Consider the following 19,819-nt stretch of genomic DNA (forward strand, 5'->3'; position numbering starts at 1 on the left):
GCCTTTTGTGAGCTGGTTTAAGGCAATCATGAGTGTAGCCATCACTCAGGGACTTCGGAGAAGTCAGTTCATCAATCTCCCATTCTTCCATCTTACTAGGATGCGTGGGATGACCCCTCTGTGGCCCCAGCTAACAAGGCTAAAAAGCAATGTTCCACATTAGACCCAGCAAAGCTACCTTGCCCTTGAGTCACAATGATCCAGCTTCTCTTTGCTGTAGGCTCCTTGTGGTTACCACCCAGCCAGGCAAACTCCTGACAGCATTTTCAAACCTGTGGCCCTTCTAGTTGGAATGAGGGCCACTTTTTTTTTTTTTTTTTTTTTTTGGTTTTTCGAGACAGGGTTTCTCTGTGTAGCTTTGCGCCTTTCCTGGAACTCGCTTTGGAGACCAGGCTGACCTTGAACTCACAGAGATCCGCCTGGCTCTGCCTAATGAGTGCTGGGATTAAAGGCGTGTGCCGCTGCAGCCGCTGCCACTGCCACCACCACCACCACCACTGTCGCCGCCCGGCTGAGGGCCACTCTTCATTGTTCCCAGCAGGCCCCAGCTGCAGTAGCTCTGATTTCCACTCCCCACTGTTAAGTTTCCTGGCAGCCCCAGCATTAGAGATCTGATCCCTGTCTCAGGCTCTGTGGACAGTTTATCTTCACAGTACTCAGGAGCTAAAGGGAAGCTCATGAACTTCAATTATCTCCTTTCTGGAAAAATGACATGTGGATTTGTATATACACCAACAAAAAATTCAATGCGATCTTTTTATTATTTTTTGAGAATTTTGTGCACCGTATTTTCACCATATTCATGCCCTCCGACTCCTACCAGATACACTCCTACCTCCCTATACACCCCTCAACTTCCTGCCCTTTAAAAACAACCCATTGACTCGAATGTGTGCTGCTCATGTGCTTCTGGGGATGAGGCCATTCACTGAGGTGTGGTCCACCTACCTGTGACCACATCCTTAAAGGAAACTGATCTTCCCTCCTCCATAAGCTGTCAACTTTCAATATCTTCTCAGTTGGAATGTTGACTGGCTTGATCTTGTGCAGACAACCACAGCAGCTATGAGTCATGAGTTCAGGTCATATCAAAGGGACACTGTTTCACTTAGGTCATCCCCAACCTCTGGTTCTTACAATCTTTCCACCACTCCCCCTTCTGCAATGGTTCCTGAGCCTGGAGGGGTGATACAGATGTTCCCATTTGTGACTGAGCACCCCCACAGACATGTATTCTCTGCATTTTGATTGGTTGTGATTTTTTGCATTCACTAGAACTTCTCTGATGAGGTCTGAGAACGATTCTGTGGGTCCTGAGTTCTCCTGTAAGGGCATGCCACCAAAGACTGACCTTGCTCCCATAGTTCCACCTCTCACCAGCAACATGAAGAGTTTTGGCAATTGAGCCTGTGTTGATCTTTTAAGATCCAAATCATAGGAGACCAGCCTTGGGCCACCATGCAGTGAGAATATAAACACTCGCCCTGCAATCCAGAACCTTAGACCTAATTTGCTTCTTTCTTAGTAAAGGAAGAGACTATGGATGTTTTCCCCATCCTTGGGTAAAATGCTCATTTTCAAGAAACTTACCAAGTATCAATTAACCATGTAAGGCTGGATATGTCTGTCCTCTTATGCAGTCAGCATTCTACAAAGAGTTTACAGGACACAGTTCTTAAGGAGTGGCCCAAAGACCAAAGAGGAATCTGTAATAATAACTTAAACCTACTATAAGTCACATACTGGTCTAATCTTGCTATGCGTATTTAGCACCTTAGTTCTTAGAACACACTATGAGTTAGCTCATCATCATCATCATCATCATCATCATCATCATCATCATCACCATCATCATCCTAAGCATCCTGTTTTACCAATGATGCTCAGCCAGCTAAGCATCAAGTCAGCAACAATAGAATGACAGTGCCCAGATTCATGTGGAAACTATCTGACTCTAGACCTCTCATTTAGAAAACCAGGTGATGTTGCCTCAATTTTCTCCTTGGTGTGAATGTCCACATGCTCCCTTGCCACAGCACTCAAGCATGTTTTCGTTACCTGCCCAGTTTCTCCTATAGGAGCATAAGCTCCGTGAACTTGGAGCCCTGCTTGACTTTCCCCTGCATTCTTAGAACCAGCACCATGTGCAGCAAACACTGTATGCTTTGCAAATATTTTCTGGGTAGAACTGACAGTGACTTCTTTGCTGAACTATCAGGGTGGATCAAGCTCATGAAAGATGGCTGCTGAAATGTGCAGCTCCCTGGTACAGTGAAAGGCTACTTATGAAAAGCCTCCAAAGGCCTAATCCCGGCCTGGTCAACCTCACAGTTCCTTCTTTCCACTTTAGAAATTGGGAAATTCTCTTCCTATAAAACACAGCTCAGCGTTGTCAGCGTTGTCATTAAGAGCCAGAAGAGGCAGATAGAGACTTCAGTTCCATCTTCCCCCTCCACTGGTCTCCTTTGGCCAGAGTCAGCTGAGTCAGCCCTCTCTGGCTTACCACCAACCTGCTTTGGCGCCTACTCTCCCAGGGATCTTAAAGGCTCCCCTTTACTGGAGAGGAGTATGAATTTACCATGCCTTCAGTCCAGCTGAAGCAGGTCAGTCTCAGGGGATGGTAACCTAGCAACCATTTAAACCTTCAAGTCTCCTACACAGGCACCTTCTTCTTGGAGTCACCTGACCCTATTCTATCACAATCTGAAAGGACTGTGTAGTGAGTAAGCTGGAGTTTGAGTGTGTGTGTGTGTGTGTGTGTGTGTGTGTGTGTGTGTGTATGTGTGCGCGTGCATGTGCGCTAAAGGAGGAGATAGATTAAAGACAGAAATGGAGAACCTGACCATTAAAGAAGCTTTACCATCTTCCAGTTAAAATATATTGAGGAATCTATAGGCTGATCATGAGCTAACTATTGCCTCAGAAAATATCAGAAGGGGCATCCTCCTCCATCTAAGCAGAAATACCTGAGAGTTGATCTTAGAATTGAAAACCCTTCCTAAGAGCATCTTCCAACATCTAATAGATGCCATTTATGGAGCACATAGAGAAGTGGTTTGTAACATGAATCTTAAAGAGTCTTGCCAATTCCTCAGCTGACCCTATTTTCTTCAGACTGGAAGCTTCTGTGTCCTCATCCGAATGGATCTCAGCTGAACTGTGCTGCTCAAAGCCTGAAAGCTTAACCAGATCTAGTTCCTGGTCCTCACACCTTATATACCTTTCTGCTTTCTGACATCACTTCCTGGGATTAAAGGTGTGAGTCACCATGCCTGGCTGTTTCCAGTGTGGCTTTAAATTCACAGAGATCAGGATGCATCTCTGCCTCCAAGTGATAGGATTAAAGGAGTGTGTGCCACCATTTTCTGGCCCAGTATTTAGTGGCTGTTCTGTTCTCTGACCCCAGATAAGTTTATTAGGGTGCACAATATTTTGGGAAACACAATATCACCACAGTGGTTCTCAACCTGTGGGTCACAACCCATTTGAAGAGCAAGTGATTCTTTCACAGGGGTCGCCTTGGTCATTGGGAAACCCAGATATTTACATCATACTCATAACAGTAGTAAAATTGCAGTTATGAAGTAGCAACAAAAATAAATTTATGACTAAGGTCACCACAACATCAGGAATTGTATTAAAAGATCACAACATTAGGAAGTTTGGGAACCACTGGCCTAGAGTGCCCCAGGCGTAGTGCTAAGTGTGTTGCCAATGTTATTTTATTGAATATGCAGACTATTCATTCCTATGCTACTGATGAGAAAGTTGATAATCAGAGCAGTTAACTAATCTGCTTCAAGCCACACAGCTTGTGAGAAGTTCTGGTTTCCCAGCAGCAAATGGGGCAAGTACCAGCCTTGCCCTCAGCATCTGCCAGCTTTGCCTGTTTGGATGGTATTAAAGGAAGCGATATGAAACTGCTCTCAAAAGCATCACGTGAGGGGTTTAAAGTGCCTGGAGGGAAATCCCCTACATACACCACAAACTACTGGGGAAAATGTCTCCCGTTGATTTTACCTGCATCCTCAGACAGAGTAAAGAGTAAAAATCCACAAGTGCCCATTAGATGAATTAGGGAATGATCACTGTCCTGGCTGGTTTGTGTGTCAACTTGACCCACACTAGAGTCGTCAGAGGAAGGAGCCCCAGTACAGGATCCAGCTCCATGGGATCCAGCTGTAAGGCATTTTCTCATCTAGTGGTCAATGGGGACGGGTAAGCCATTGTGGGTGGTGCAGTGGCTGGTGGTCCTGGGTTCTGTAAGACAGCAGACTAAGCAAGCCAGGGGAAACAAGCCAGTAAGCAGCACCCCTCCATGGCCTCTATATCAGCTCCTGACTTCGGGTTCCTGCCCTGTGTGAGTTCTTGTCCTGACTTCCTTCAGCGATGAGCAGCAATATGGAAGTGAAAGCCAAATAAACCCTTTCCTCCCCAACTTGCTCTTTGATCGTGGTGCTTCATTATAGCAACAGAAACCCCATTCTACATGAGCATTTAGATACAGTTGTAAGGGCCTCTTCTCACTTAAATGTCACTTTCGTTTAAGTTCCTGGGAAAGTCAGCATCTCTACCTAGCTGCTGAGAAAAATCTCACCACCTACATGTGTGACTCTATGACTCTTTCTCTGGTTTCCTGGGAAGATGTGTGTGTGTGTGTGTGTGTGTGTGTTTAAAAACAAACGACCGAAGATGAGAGTGAGTATTTTATCTGCTGGGAATTAATCTAAGATAACAGCACCAAAGCTCCTATCATGGTTTGTAGATTTACTTGCTATATTTGTGATTTATACAGACATGCACATGAATGCAAACATACAGACTTCATGTAAATACAGAACACATAATGATGACAGACAGACATTTGCATATATTCATTTTAAACATCAATCAAGATAATTGTGCACAGGAGCAGGGGGGATCATTAAAGCTGGACACATGGGAGAATATAGAAAACATGAGAGAGGTGCCACCCGCTCTCCAAACTGCCATGGTCAATCTAACAGGAAGCAGTAGCGTCGGCCACAGCTGGAGGCACATCTGGGGCCAAGTGCCACTTCCACCAGCCAACAGCAACGGGAACTCAGCCCAGGTTGGCGGCTGACTCAGTCCACATCAACATTGGCAAATGAAGCCAGGATAGAATCAGTTAATCACTTTAACTGAATCGATGTGCTGTCTATGCTGTTCCCTTGGAGTCCCGGCATCATGGTTGATCTGGCGTGACATGTGCAGGTGGTGGATGTCATCAGCGCTTGGTGAAGGCAGTCTGTTCTGAGTAACTGAGAACCAAAGCTAATCTCCCCAGCTGCTGTGGGTTTGAATGATACGGAATACCCCAACGGAAAGGCAGCAGATGGATGGGGAGGACAGTCCTCACCATCTGGGCAATCCATGTGTGGAAAACTGATAGTTGACTGTACTGACATCCTTTCCAATACCACATATGGCAAGACCTGTTAGAGGTTCTCAGCATCACAGAGGAACGATGGGAAAACACTTTAGCAGTTCTAGCAATGCTCCCCCTTCTCTTTTTAATAAATTAATTATTTATTACATCACAGCATGTATGACTACAGGCCAGAAGAGGGCATCAGATCTCATTACAGATGGTTGTGAGCCACCATGTGGGTGCTGGGAATTGAACTCAGGACCTTGGGAAGAGCAGTCAGTCCTCTTAACCTCTGAGCCATCTCTCCAGCCCCCCCCCCCCTTTTTTAATGTGAGTTCAGCATATGGAACAAAGGTCCTCATGCTTGCAAAGTGAGCACTTCCTCAACTGAGCTATCTCCAACCCTGGTCTACATCTTACCTGTCATATCTTTTCTCATTTGGACCTTTAGCTAGTTACGTCTTTGTTCACTGGTAGCGATCACAGACTGTAGCCTCAAGAAGTCATTCTGTTTCCTTTACTACATATAAGTTGTAGTCGAGTTAAAGCGAGTCCTGCCACAGGTAGGGCCGAGCAGGAGGGGAGAGCAACAGCAGGTGCCTGACAGGCATGACGGGGAAGATTGCTCCAACTTCCCTTAGATTGCTTACCATTTGGGTGTCACGAGAAGTTGAGAAGTTGCCACCTAAATCTAGCTCTATCATCCATTCATTTGTTTGTTTATTATTATCTGTCCACCCTTATGACTCTCTAGTCACCAATCCTGGAAAAATCATCCCCTATTTCAAAATCTTTTTGCCGGTTCATGAAATAGAAATAAAAATAGTATGCGACCCATAGGACCATTCTAAAGATCAGGAGAGAGAGAGAGAGAGAGAGAGAGAGAGAGAGAGAGAGAGAGAGAGAGAGAGAAGTTTCCAAGTGATTTGTGCTGTTTATGGCCTTACACTTGTTCCACAACTCAGTATGCTCTTCAACATATCCAATGATTTTCGAATCCATGGAAAGATGTCCTGGATTATTAGGGTCTTGACATTTTTCCAAACCTGAGTCCCTGACAAGCTTCTCCCCATGTGATGGAGAACCTGAAAATCTTCTGAGAAGCTCTTCAAGCCATGCATAGTCATCCACGGCCTGTCATATACAAAGTACACAGCAGGTACCAGTCACTGTAGCACGGTGTGTTCTGTTGCCTAGGCAGTAGTCTACCATTTTCTTGAGCTTCTGAGGTTGGGACCCTGAGAGTGCCCTAGGAGAGGAGGCATCCATGTGAGCAAGTAGAGTACAGAAAGCTGCTTGGTCCCATGTCTACTGTTCAAGTAAACAAGGAGCTAACAAACCCCACTTCCACTAATTCTAAGTGACAGGGCGTCAGAGGACCAGGACCCCAAAGATCACTCTCCACGACATCATAGAAATAATTCCATGCTGTGTATGGACCCCATACTTGTTCCCAAAGTTATCAGTGAAATTTTCAGAAGAGCATCTATCCTGTATAAACACATCCAGAAGCTTCTGAGCAAATGTGATTGACAACCCAATGATTATATGCTCGTGTTTAATTTGATAGACTGAGTTCTTTATACTACAGCTTGCATTTTGGAAAAAAACCATGGAACTTGTCTTTCTCAAAGAGGGTGAAACTTTAATACTAAATAAATACATTAATGAAAAAGTGGGTGATTTTTAGTAAGACTTTATCAGGGGAAGATGCCTCTGGATGTCCCATGGGCAGGGGACACTATGCTGTATATTCTTCTGGATTTTTCTTCTATTCATCAACAGAACTCTGAACACACATTATCTTCGATGCCTTAGCCCACTAGACACCAAGAGCATGTTCACTAAATGTCCAACCACCAGTTTAAATGTAATCACATTCAGAGTGTGGGTGTACCTCCCTTCAGCAAATGTTCAGGTGCTTTAAAAAATACTTAGCTTTGCTGCTCTCTCCTGCCTTCTCTATTCTGCTCTTCCCCCCTCCCCCAGAATAGAGACCAGTAGTATGGAAGAAAGGGCCTCACTTCACATCACTGGAAAGAAGAAAGGCCCCTGGCCTAATGCATTCCTTGGCTCCGTGCAGACTCATGTCTTCCTGTAGGCTAGTGACTCCATCTCGGAGTAACACCACTGTCCCTCATGGGTGGGCTTGTTTTTTGTTGGTTTGGCCAAGGCCTGTGTGATGGCTGTTCTTGGTTGTCAACTTGACTACATCTGTAATTAACTAAAACCCCCAAATGGAGGGTACACATGGAAGAGATTTTTGCTTAATTTAAAGTAGGAAAATCTAATTCTAATTTGAGTCTTTGAGGTGGGAAGACACACCTTTACTCCAGATCTTTTGAGCTGGGAAAACCCACTTCCAATCTGGGCCACATCTCTTGCTGGAAGCCTATATAAGGACATGGAAGATAAAAGCTTTTGCTTTTCTGGCTTGCTCTCTCCTTCACTGGCATTAGGGCTTGCTTCTTTGGGATTCCAGCATACACTGAAGACCAGCTGAGACATCCAGCACCATGGGCTGAGAAACTTCTGGATTCTTAGACTTTCTTCATAGGCAGCCATTGTAGAATACTGACTGTGCCTGTAAATCATTCTAATAAATCCCATTTCTGTATATATATATATATATATATATATATATATATATATATGTATATGTATATGTATATGTATATGTATATGTATATGTATATGTATATGTATATGTATATATAATCCTATAATTTCTGTTACTCTAGAGAACCCTGACTAATACAGCCTGGAAGGATGCCTTAGACAAAGCAGGTTCTTCTTGACTGCCACTAGCTGTGCACCTCTGAGGCTGCACCCCTCCTGCATCCAACCCATACTCCACTGCAAGGCTACTTTGCTGATTCAGTAGCCATAAGCTGGGTATCCATGACCCACAGACACTGCCAACCCTTTATGGAGTTAAACTTGGGACTTCTTCATCTTATCCTGTGGCCTGGTGGTCATGGTTTTGCTTAACACAGGTGCTACTCTTCCAGGCATGGTTGCTGACATGCTAAGGGTACAAGGCAATACAGGTAGTAGAGTCATCTGGCTCATTCTCATCGCCATAGTTACCCAGCTTTGGGGACAATGGTGCTGTTGCACAATCCTAACTTGCATTGGGGAAGTTGAATGTTATCTCTCACCTTTCTCTTTGTGATCTTCTGCTCAAACTTTCTCCATCCCTGCAAAGAAGCAGATCCTTGGGCCAGTTGAGACCAAAATAAGGAACTCAAATAGGCAAAAAAGGGCGTCAAGCACATTAAAATAAGATTCCTGTTGCATCCGTGATTCCCACTCCCACTCCATTTTATGTACTCTACATCTATTTCTAGAGCTGTCCTTAACTATTTAAAGCATGCTTGTTTCCCAAATAAACTCAGCCAGCATCAGAACGCCCACTTTACAGTTGTGTGAAGCCCTGCAGCCATGTACATCAACCAGATGTATCCAGATCCCAAGCAACCAAGAACCAAAGTCTCTTATTCCTTTTTCTTACAGACAAGGAAACTTTGTGAATAGAGAGAAGAAATTTCAACATCAGTTCCAATTCTAGAAAACAAAATTCAGGACGAAGTTAAATGTGTGTTCCTTTAGTGCTTGCTCATTATTACAGGGAATTTTGGCATAAAGAAGTGTCTGACTTCATCCACATGTACCGTGTGGGCCAAATACAAGGTACAAAAGAATCTCCCTATGACGTGAGATGAGGCAGAGAAGGCTCACAAAATTTCCATGCAGGATAGAGCCAAGATCTGCCAGCGTCTAAGGGGCTTTAGTTGTTGACTAAGCCAGTTTAGAAATATAAGCAGTAAATATATATAGAAATATACAGCCAGCAAAGCAAGGCTGCCAGCATCTAGGTCCAATCTGTGAAAAAGAGGAGTCATTGGAAACACAAAGCTCATTTTCATCAGCAAAGCTGAGGGAGAAGACATGGGGCCCCCAGCCTACTGGGAGTCATATCATGGCCCTGCTTGCTCACAGACAGGCCAGGATGGTGACAAGATGCTTTCTCTGGCTGCCAGATCATTTTCAAAAGCAGCAATTCGTGCCATGCTAATAGCTCAGTCTATAATTAGGTGTGTTTATCTATGTCCCTGTGATCTTTTCCCTGGCTTCCATGCTTGATTTCCTTCAAGAACAAATAAACCCAATGAGTTATTCCTCAGAGTGGCAAGTGGGAGGGAGGGAGAGAAGAAGGGAGGAAGGGAGGGATCTTAGTTGAGAGAGAGTGAGAGGGGAGGGAGATTACAAAATGGTCTAAATTCAGTGTCCTAGGCAATTAGGAGACAGTGGGTGGCTAACGGGGCTTTGAGCAGCTTCGTTTTCCATGTCTGTGAGATGCCTAGGAAGTTCTTTCTGCCAGGAAACTGAAGCAAAATATCACCCTTTGTATTAGCTCATTTTCCAGGAACACTGAGGGACCAGCCAGCTATAATTCGGTGCAGTGTTTCCTAGGAAATTCTGCATGTACCTAAACCATGTTCAATCTCCAAACTCCAGTGTCCCCACCGAACCTTTATTCCATCTCCACAAAAAGTGAGGAGTACCTCCACAGTCATTATGTAAGCCATCACCAGCTGCTCCTCATAGGAAAGAGGAGTTTCCTATTTCCATTGGAATGGGAGTTTCAGTCCATTGTGATGAAACTGGATGCACTGACTGCAGCAACAAGATCTCATTTTATACTCTTAAAGACCAGAGAGCGAGTGCTGCCATGTTCCCACCTCTCAGAGAAGAATGGTTAAGTTGGTGGCCTGTCGTGTGCAGAGCCGGGCTTCTGTCTGCCGTCCTACCCTAGCCTTGGTTCCTGATGGCTGTCTGAGCAGGCTGCCTCTTCTGCCTGAACCGGAAAGGCAGAACTGTTGGAGAGCCGCCGCCAGTTCTTCCTCCTCTGGCCCTGCATCCTACTTTGCTCTCTGTTGCTTCGATAAACATGGTGACCAAAAGCAACTTGTGGAGGAAGGGGTTTACTGCACCCTACAGTCCGTCACCGTCACCGAGAGAAACCAAGACAGGGACACCAAGAAGGAAGGCACCTGAAGCAGAAACCACGAAGCCATGTTGGGTTGTTCGCCACTCATGTCGGCTAGCCCATTTTACAGCCAGGTCCACTTGCTTAGGGAATGGTCCCACCCACACCAGGCTGGGCCCTCTTACATACATTAACAATCAAGAATGTGCCCCATAGACCTTGCCACAGGCCACGCTGATCTGCACAGTTCTTCAGGTGAGTTTCCCTCTTTCCAGGTGACTCTGGGTTTGTGCCAAGTTGACGGCTGATGCTAACTATGACTAGCGCAGTCTCATGAGGCACAGGGGCAAACGCAGGAAGCACTGAGTGTCACTCCCAGTGTGGCTGGGACCCTTATTGTCTGGGCTCCTGGTTGACCTGTTAGAAACTTAGTTCCCCGGTTGCCACCAGGACTGAAGGAGTCAGAATCCCTAGGGTGAGTCCAAGCATCCAAGTTTTAATAAGTTCTGGGAGGTATGATGCAACCAAAACTTCTGATCCATTGAGAAGCTTAGTGGGCTCTACACCAAGTCCCTAAGTTAGTTAGTCCCCCAAAGATTAAGGACACTAGTCATGCCCATTTATACTAATGTTTAAACATAAAGAAGCGTATATCAAAGATGCATTATAAATGGATTGCTATAAAGCAAGGGTTGAAAAATAAACTGCCAAGTGAATCATGACATCCTTAAATTCCCTCAGAATCCCAGGTATTCTCCACTGAGTTTTGTATAGGTCATTGATTATTACTGTGGAAAGGCCCCAGATGAACCTGATTGTCCCCTTGACGTTGATCGGGTCTTTCCACCTCGCTGTCAGAAGACTCATCTTCCTGTATCAAATCACAGTCTCACCTGCTGCTCACCACTGACTATCATTTCAACTCTCAGCACCCACCTGTGCTGCCTCCAAGTGCTTTCGTCCTGACAGGTGTTTTTCTGAAGCGTCATTCTCCACACTTACACCCTTCTATGGGGTTTGTGCTAAAATACATATTGATTATCTTTCATTTAGCCATTTTTGTCTTCTACATCTAGTGTTTTCTTGTTCATTCTTTTTATTCTGTCTTTTCCAATGATGTTATGCTGAGTAATTCTATTTCTGTTTCTGTATATGTGGTGTATAATATGTAATATATAACATTTTACATATGCATGCTCTGGGGCTGGCCCTGTCTGTCTTTGAGCATTCTTCCTGTCTCAGTCTCTCATGCTGGGGTTGTAAGCATGTATCATATGTATTGAGTTCTGCCTGGGATGTCTCTCTTCTCTCTCTTTTGTTTTAGTTTTGGATTATAGACATATATTTTTCAGGAATGGGAAGCACTGCAGAACTGACTTGTACCTTGTATCTCTTTCCTTCCAGATTAGGCTATTTCTTCTTTTTTATCCTTTTTTCCTTATTTTTTTTATCTGAACATTCCTTTTCAATTTCCTCTTTATTGTGGGCTGGCTTTGCTAGCCCATTATTTTGCAGTGAAATGAATTTTCATTTTGTATCAAAGGAAAAAACCCCTGCACATGTGAAGAAAAATACTCAAGGGTGGCAAGGCCAAGTCACAGAGTTGGCAACTCCATTTCAACCATCAGTTTTCTTATTGGATGAGCAAAGTCAAGGAGCCCAGAATATTTTACATGTAGCTGGAAATTACATGTATCCAGGCCTCAGCTATTATTGGGGGCAGCCACAAAAGCAGCAGCAGGGAGGCAGATATTGATCCAGCTGGCAGATCATGCAGTATTTATTTGCTTTCTTAGGAAGACACTTGAGTGTACGAGCTTTTGTCCACTCTGTACATCAGTTGAGAAAGGAAAGCAAATTTTCTAGTGTGAGACCAGGAAGCCCATGGTAGGAAGAGATGGAAACATAGAAATTATGAAGATGGTGGGGCTTGATCTGTGCTTTCAGGGTAAATGGGATTCAAAATGCTGGGTGTGAGGCTGAGAGGACCATGCAGGCAAAGAGCTGGTGAGTGCAGAGCAAAACCAATTCCTGTTTGTTCCTAGTCTCCCAAACCTCCTTCTCAAGGGCAAAGGAAGCTGGACCATTGCATAGACTCGTATGCTTCACACACCTCCAGCCAGCCTACTGATTCCAAATGTTCAACAGCAACACACTGCCGCAGGCAAGTAACATGGTAATTGAAGGTTTGGGTGAGTGCAATTCCCTTTGATAGGACTAACATCAGATGGGTTCTTCTAGCACATCTACAACAACCCACACTGTGCCAACAGAGAACATTACCTGGCTTACAAAGGAGAACTTCTGAGCTACATAGAGTTTTAAGCCCTCCAGTATGAGGAAGATTTTGCTGGTGATATGTCAGCCCACTTACAGTCAGTATGTCCTGACAGTTCAGAAACAAATATACCTGTGTGTAGAGAAAACAAAGCCACACTGAATTACCCTGAGCATGGAAGAGGCTTTTAAACTAACTGGAGCCTGCAAATTCATAAAGCAAGGCTTTTTTTCCCCTAATTACCTCTACACTTCCTTTCAGATTTGAAGAACCCAAAGGCTTTGAGTTCTAAGCAGTACATATACATGTAACATTACAAACCTCCATTCCAAAAGAGGGGGCAATAACATTTAGCTTAACTTTCCTTTATTACTTTTCTTTCATCTTTTTAAATTAATTTTCTAAAATTTGTTTTACATATTAACCGCAGTTGCCCCTCCCTCCTCTCCTCCCCTCCCTCCCTCTTCCTTTCTACCCCCTCCCCCATTTCACTCCTCAGAAAGGGTAAAGCCTCCCATGGGAATCAACAAAGTATGGCCTATTGAGTTGAGGCAATACCAAGCTTCTTCCCCCTGCATCAAGGCAACCCACCATAGGGAGGAGGTTCTAAAGAGCCAGCTCACATGCCAGGGACAGATCTTGGTCACATTGCTAGGAGCCCCACAGACAAGGCTACACAACTGTCACCCACATGAAGGAGCCTAGTTTAGTGCCATGAAGGCTCCCTGTCTAGAGTCCATGAGCTCCCTGGAGCCCAGGTCATCTGTCTCTGTGAGTTTCCCCTTCATGATCTTAACCCCCTATATTGCTTATATAGTCCCTCCTCCTTCTCTTCAAGTGGACTCCCAGGAGCTTGGCCCAGTGCTTGGCTGTGTGGGTCTCTGCATCTGCTTCCACCAGTTGCTAGATGAAGGTTCTATGATGACAATTAAGGTAGTCACCAATCTGATTACAAGAGAAGACCAGTCCAGGTACCCTCTCCACTGTTGCTAGGAGTCTTAGCTGGGGTCATCCTTGTACATTCCAGGGAGTTTCCCTGGCACCAGGTTTCTCCCTAACCCCACAACAGCCCCCTCTAAGATATCTCTTTTGTTGCTCTTTGCTCTCCTTCTCCATCCCTCCCCCAATTCAACCATCCCATTCCCTCATGTTCTCATCCCCTCCCCTCCCCTCTACCTCCTCTTCTGCTCCCAGTTTACCCAGGAGATCTCATCTATTTCCCATCCCCAAGGCGATCCATGCATCCCTCTCAGGGACCTCCCTGTTACCTAGTTTCTCTAGGGCTGCGACTTGTAGTCTGGTTATCCTTTGCTTTACATCTGCTCTCCACTTATTAGTGAGTACATACCCTGGTTGTCTTTCTGGGTCTGGGTTACCTCTCGCAGGGTGATTTTATTTTTCTAGTTCCATACATTTGTCTACAAATTTTTATGGTGTCATTTTTTTTAAACTGCTGAGTGTGTATATGTACTCCATTGTGTATATGAACCACATTTTCTTTATCCATTCTTTGGTTGAGGGGCATCTAGGTTGTTCCCAGGTTCTGAGTATTACAAATAATGCTGCTATGACCATAGCTGAGCAAGTGTCCTTGTGGTATGATTGAGTATCCTTTGGGTATATGCCCAAGAATGGTATCACTGGGTCTTGAGGTAGATTGATTCCCAATTTTCTGAGAAACCGCCATGATGATTTCCAAAGTGGCTGAACAAGTTTGCACTCCCACCAGCAGTGGGGGAGTGTTCCCCTTGCTCTACATCCTCTCCAACACAAGCTGTCATCAGTGTTTTTGATCTTAGCCATTCTGACGGGTGTAAAATGGTATCTCAGAGTCATTTTGATTTGCATTTCCCTGATGACTAAGGATGTTGAGCAATTCCTTAAATGTCTTTCTGTCATTTGAAATTTTTCTGTTGAAAATTCTCTGTTTAGATCTCTACCCCATTTTTCAACTGGATTATTTGGTATTTTGATGTCTAGTTTCTTGAGTTCTTTATATATTTTGGAGATCAGCCCTCTGTCAGATGTGGAGTTGGTGAACATCTTTTCCCATTCTGTAGCATGCTGTTTTGTCTTGATGTCCTTTGCCTTACAGAAGCTTTTCAGGTTCAAGAGGTCCCATTTATTACTTGTGCGTCTTAGTGTCTCTGCTACTGGTGTTATTATATTCAGGAAGTAGTCTTCTGTATCAATGTATTCAAGGCTACTTCCCACTTTCTCTTCTATCAGGTTCAGTATAACTGGATTTATGCTGAGGTCTTAGATCCACTTGGACTTGAGTTTTGTGCAGGGTGATAGATATGGATCTATTTGCAATCTTCTACATGTTGACATCCAGTTATGCCAGCACCATTTGTTGAAGATTTAACTTTCCTTTATTAAGTCACCCAATCATGAATAGAAATAGTTAAGCTCTCACAAAGCTAAAATGAAACTATTACTGCCTAAGAAATTTCAGCCGAGAATATCAGACTTTATTTTTGCAAGGTCACAATCCCTGAGAGGGGTTATTTAGCATTCATGTTTATGTAGTTATTGCAACTAAATCCCACTGTGTGGAACAGTGCCTGGTACTGAGGGAAAACAGTGGATTGGGGCGGGTGGCTGGGTGGGTGGAAGAAAAGGATATGAAAAAGGAATGGATGGGTGAAATGAAGTTGGATGGTGGATGAATAGAGGGTTGATCCTAAGATCAGACCCCTGTTTAATCCTGATTCTGACTGTACTTTCATATTTACCCACTGGCCAATTCTCTATCTCTCTTTTACATATCTTAATGACTTCCAAAGTATTTGAAATTCTCTTCTCAAACCCTTCTAGTTCTATACTAATTGACAACTTCTAGGAAAAAAATAATTGGCCAATGATGCTTGTGTGTTAATAGCTGTAGAACTGAATAAATTCTCTTCTATGCATTTGCTGACCTAGTACTCACAAGGGGCCAACAGTGGGTGCTGCCACTACACTCCAAATTTATCAGCCCATGTTTCCAGACTAAGTCACTCCTCCACATCCCATCACCTTAGTGGCAGCTCTGAGGTACAGACCCAGTCTCTGTGTCCCAGCAAGCGCGAGCTTATCAGGGCGATATCTACTACCTCATTTCTTACCTGACAATTGCTATGTCTTGCAAATCCATGTTTCCTGTTCTTCTTTTCCTCTGAAAAACTGATACCAGAAGAGCCATTTTCATCCCTATATCTGATCATGAACCTTGCTCAACACATCTCTAAAGATGTCCATAATAAACGTAACATTCTTTTTTAATCCTTTAAGATCTGGCACATGTCACCTCATGTTTCTAATCTTATTTCCAGACAGCCCTGCTCTCCATCCTCTGCTCCATTTGCCCTGAGTGATCATATTACGTCATCTCAGGCATGTTAGACTCCCAGAAGCCCCTTGGCCTTCATCTTAATACAAGCTGGGGCAGAGGATGGCTTCCTGTTCTTTTTTTATACCTTCTCAAAATGTATACGCTTGCAGTTTCTGAACTCCATTAAAATGCCTCAGGTAACTGTACTGTGGCCAAACGATGATAGATGAAATTGTTCTTTCCAGCATTTCCTGACTCTCCTGGGGGCATGCTCCACAGAGCCTCCTGCAGAAGCACTGTGTGCAGCGCTGGTCCGCGGACTGGGCCAGAGCCGTGTGACTCACTCTGTCTGGTGGTTCTCCCCTCACTGCCACATTCAAGACAACCCATGGCTTGGAGCCTTGTCAGTGTGCTTGTGTTCTGTCTTGAGCCTACCTACCCCAGGTACTCATGAGCCTGTGCTGGCTTTCTGCCCTTTACTCCTCTGGTCATATGGGAACTGGAGTGTGACCCGACGGGAATGTTGAACTGCAGTGCAGTAATGGGAAGGAACAGAACCATCCCCACAGGGACACTGACACAGGAAAGGACACCTGAGTCCACACACTGGGGAAAGAACCCCTGCATGCTCTTGCTTCCACCAATCACTGAGTGTGGGCTCTGTCCGGGACAATCTGTGATTTCAGACAAAGGAGCTCTGTTAATCTGTGGACAATTCCCAGTGGGAAAAAGAGCTGTGGCCACAGCATCCTTGTAAGGTTCCTATGGGGAATCTGGGCAGGATAGCACAGTAACCAATCGGCAGTCATTTTCAAGGCATGGACCCCAAATCAGCAACATTGTCATCAGGAAACATGACACAGATGCAGATGGTCAGGCCCATGAAAGACCCATTGACTTAGATTCTGTAGGTGTGGAACCTAGCAATGTCTTCTGCATTGAAGGTGACTGACGTGCAGTGAACTTTGCAAAGCACTGTGTACCACCAGCATTGGCAGTGAGCTCCATGGGAACACAGAGATTGGCTGGCTGGTTAATCAACATTGAGGTCACAGCTAGCCTGCTTACGTCCCAAGATTCCACAAGGGAAACACATATAATATCGCTGTGGCAAAGGCCCAGTGCCCAGTTATTATCACCCAACCCCAGTGATGCTTACACTCCCATTTTCTTCTGTGTTATTCCCAAAGATAGAAACTGACCCCCTGAGTACCCTTCTGGCTGTAGTCTGAAGTGGGAGTGTGTGTGCTCCTCAAGGTGGGCAAAGTCTTTCCTCCCTGCTGTCCCCAGTCTGACCTGTTGTCTGCCTTTCAGCTTTGGGGGTACCTTCATTATCTGCTAGTAAGTCTAACTCCAGTTTCTCCGACTCGATGCAGTACAAACCAGTAAGTTCTCTGCAAACGAACTCATAAACGTTACAGAGCACAGCCATTGCGTTTAGGTTATTCCTGGTTAGAGGGTGCTGGGCCACAGTGATGGGAATACACCCCACTTATCAGCTTGCCCCTATAAACTCTGGGGTTTGGAGTCCTGTCTAGGTGTTTTTATTGTTAGAGCTGCTCTTAGCTCTTCAAGTGTACCAATGGCTTCAGCCAATGTTTGTGAGAAGATCTCTCAAGATTATTTCAAGAGTCAGGTCAGACGGCTTCATGGGTAAGAGCACTTGCTGAGCAAGCATGAGGACCTGAGTTCAGATCACAGCAGCCAAGAAAAAAGTTGGGCATGACCTACATACCTGTAATCCCTGCACTGTAGTATAGCTGGAGAGTTTTCTCTCCAGGTCCCATCAAGCCCCGGCGGTCCGACAGCCCACTTATAAAATAAACACACTAACGCTTATATTGTTTAATCTGTTTGGCTTAATGGCTCAGGCTTCTTGTTATATACTTCTTCTATCTTAAATTAACCCATTTCTATCCATCTATATTTTGCCACATGGCTCGTGGCTTACCGGTACCTTACATCTTCCTTGTCATGGCAGTGTCTCTCTGCCTAAGCCTTCCACTTCCCAGAATTCTCTGCTCTGCTTGTCCCGCCTATACTTCCTGCCTGGCTACTGGCCAACCAGTGTTTTATTTATTAACCAATCAGAGCAACACATTTAACATACAGAACATCCCACAGCACTGTAGAGAGGGTGGAGATGATTAACTAAAATAGGAGGACTCACCTATGGGGGTGGGGGGGGGACCATTTCCTGGCTGGGATCCTGAACTCTATCAGTGGAGAAACAGAACTGGGCAGTAGCATTCATCCATCTCTCTCTGCCGCCTGACTGTGAATGTGGTGTAACCAACTGCTTCAAGCCCCCACTGCCTCCGTTTCCCTCCATGATTAACTCCACCTTGAACTATGAGCCAAACCCTTTCTCCCTTAAGTTACTTTTGTCAGAGTATTTTACCATGGCAACAGGAAAGGAAATAAAAACAGTGTTTTTAAGTTTACTTGTTTCAAAGCATGTTTGGAATTTATATTTGGGGGGCTGGAGAGATGGCTCAGTGGTTAAGAGCACTGGATGTTCCTGCAGAGGACCTGGGTCTGGTTCCCAGCACTCACATGGTGACTGACAACCACCTATAACTTCAGCTCCAGGAAATTCAACACCCTCTTCTGGCCTCCATGGGTACTGCACAAATGTGGTCACAGACATTACAGGCAGGCTAATGCTCATACATACAAGAGTAAGTGTTTTTAAAAAGGAGTATAATGTTTAATGCCTAAGAAGTATCTGCATTAATTTACACACAAAAATAATAACAATTGAACCCCACCCCAATTGTAGGGAACTAAAATCTGGGAATGGAAGAATCATCAGTTTTTTTTTTTTTCCTTGAGCTTCTCTGACTTACTTACCTGTGCTTGTGCGTCAGCTTACTGCAGTGCACCCTACTGTGGTGACTTCCAGCAATGCTGACAGCCCACACTTCTGTCTACTCCCAGGTAATGCTGTGCTGCTTCTCTGGGGACTATGGGTAGCAGCATCCTAAGTGGAGAAGGACCCAAACTCAAGGCTCGACCAGCCAGTCTCAGCCAGCCCTCACCCTTGGCTTACTATTCAGGACCTGCATCACCATTGCCTACAGATTCTGCTGCTTCTGACTCCTCTAGGTCATGACCTGCCTCTTAACTGCCACAGCTCCATTGTCAGAGGAGACACTGCCATATATCTCAGCCTCTTGCTCCTTACAGCATCCTGTGCTCACTGCGATTCGTCACCAACTCTGTTTTATTGAAATTGATTATTGATGATTCTCTTTCCTTTACCAAATATCAGCTGTAAAAGAACTGTATAGGCAGGGAGGTTGAATCACTCACTCTAGTAGTAACAACACAAAGTGTAGTAGCTGGTCGATAAATATTCTTAAGCCATGTGTCTAACACAGCCTTGTTAGTACAAGAATCAAAGAAAATCTCTCATCCTTTGAAGGTTCATTTCCCCCTATTTCAATTTAGAAAATTACGTCCTTCAAGTGAGAGGTGTTTGAATGAGCCAACAAGCATCTGGGCTTCAGCAGCCTAATTATTGCTACACATTTCCATGGGTTCTCTTAGTGGTCTTTTCTTCCTCATATTGGTCTTAACATCCCATAATATGCTCTGAGGAAAGAAAACTGGAAGTCTTCTGTTGTCATCTCTTATTGCCAGCACCACTTTTTCTCATTTCAGAACAGGCTATAAGCTTGCCTTGATGGGAGCAGGGGTCTGGTTTCCTAGGGCATTACTTTGGGAAACACCGCCCAGCAGGGTGCCCCCGTAGACTCTGCCCTTCAAAGTTACCGCAGACCTTGATAACAGGCCAGGCAAGGGACAGCAGCTGCACCATGGTAGCTCCATCCACCC

The sequence above is a fragment of the Onychomys torridus genome, chromosome 6 (assembly GCF_903995425.1).
Source record: "Onychomys torridus chromosome 6, mOncTor1.1, whole genome shotgun sequence".
In the NCBI taxonomy this organism is placed as follows: domain Eukaryota; kingdom Metazoa; phylum Chordata; class Mammalia; order Rodentia; family Cricetidae; genus Onychomys; species Onychomys torridus.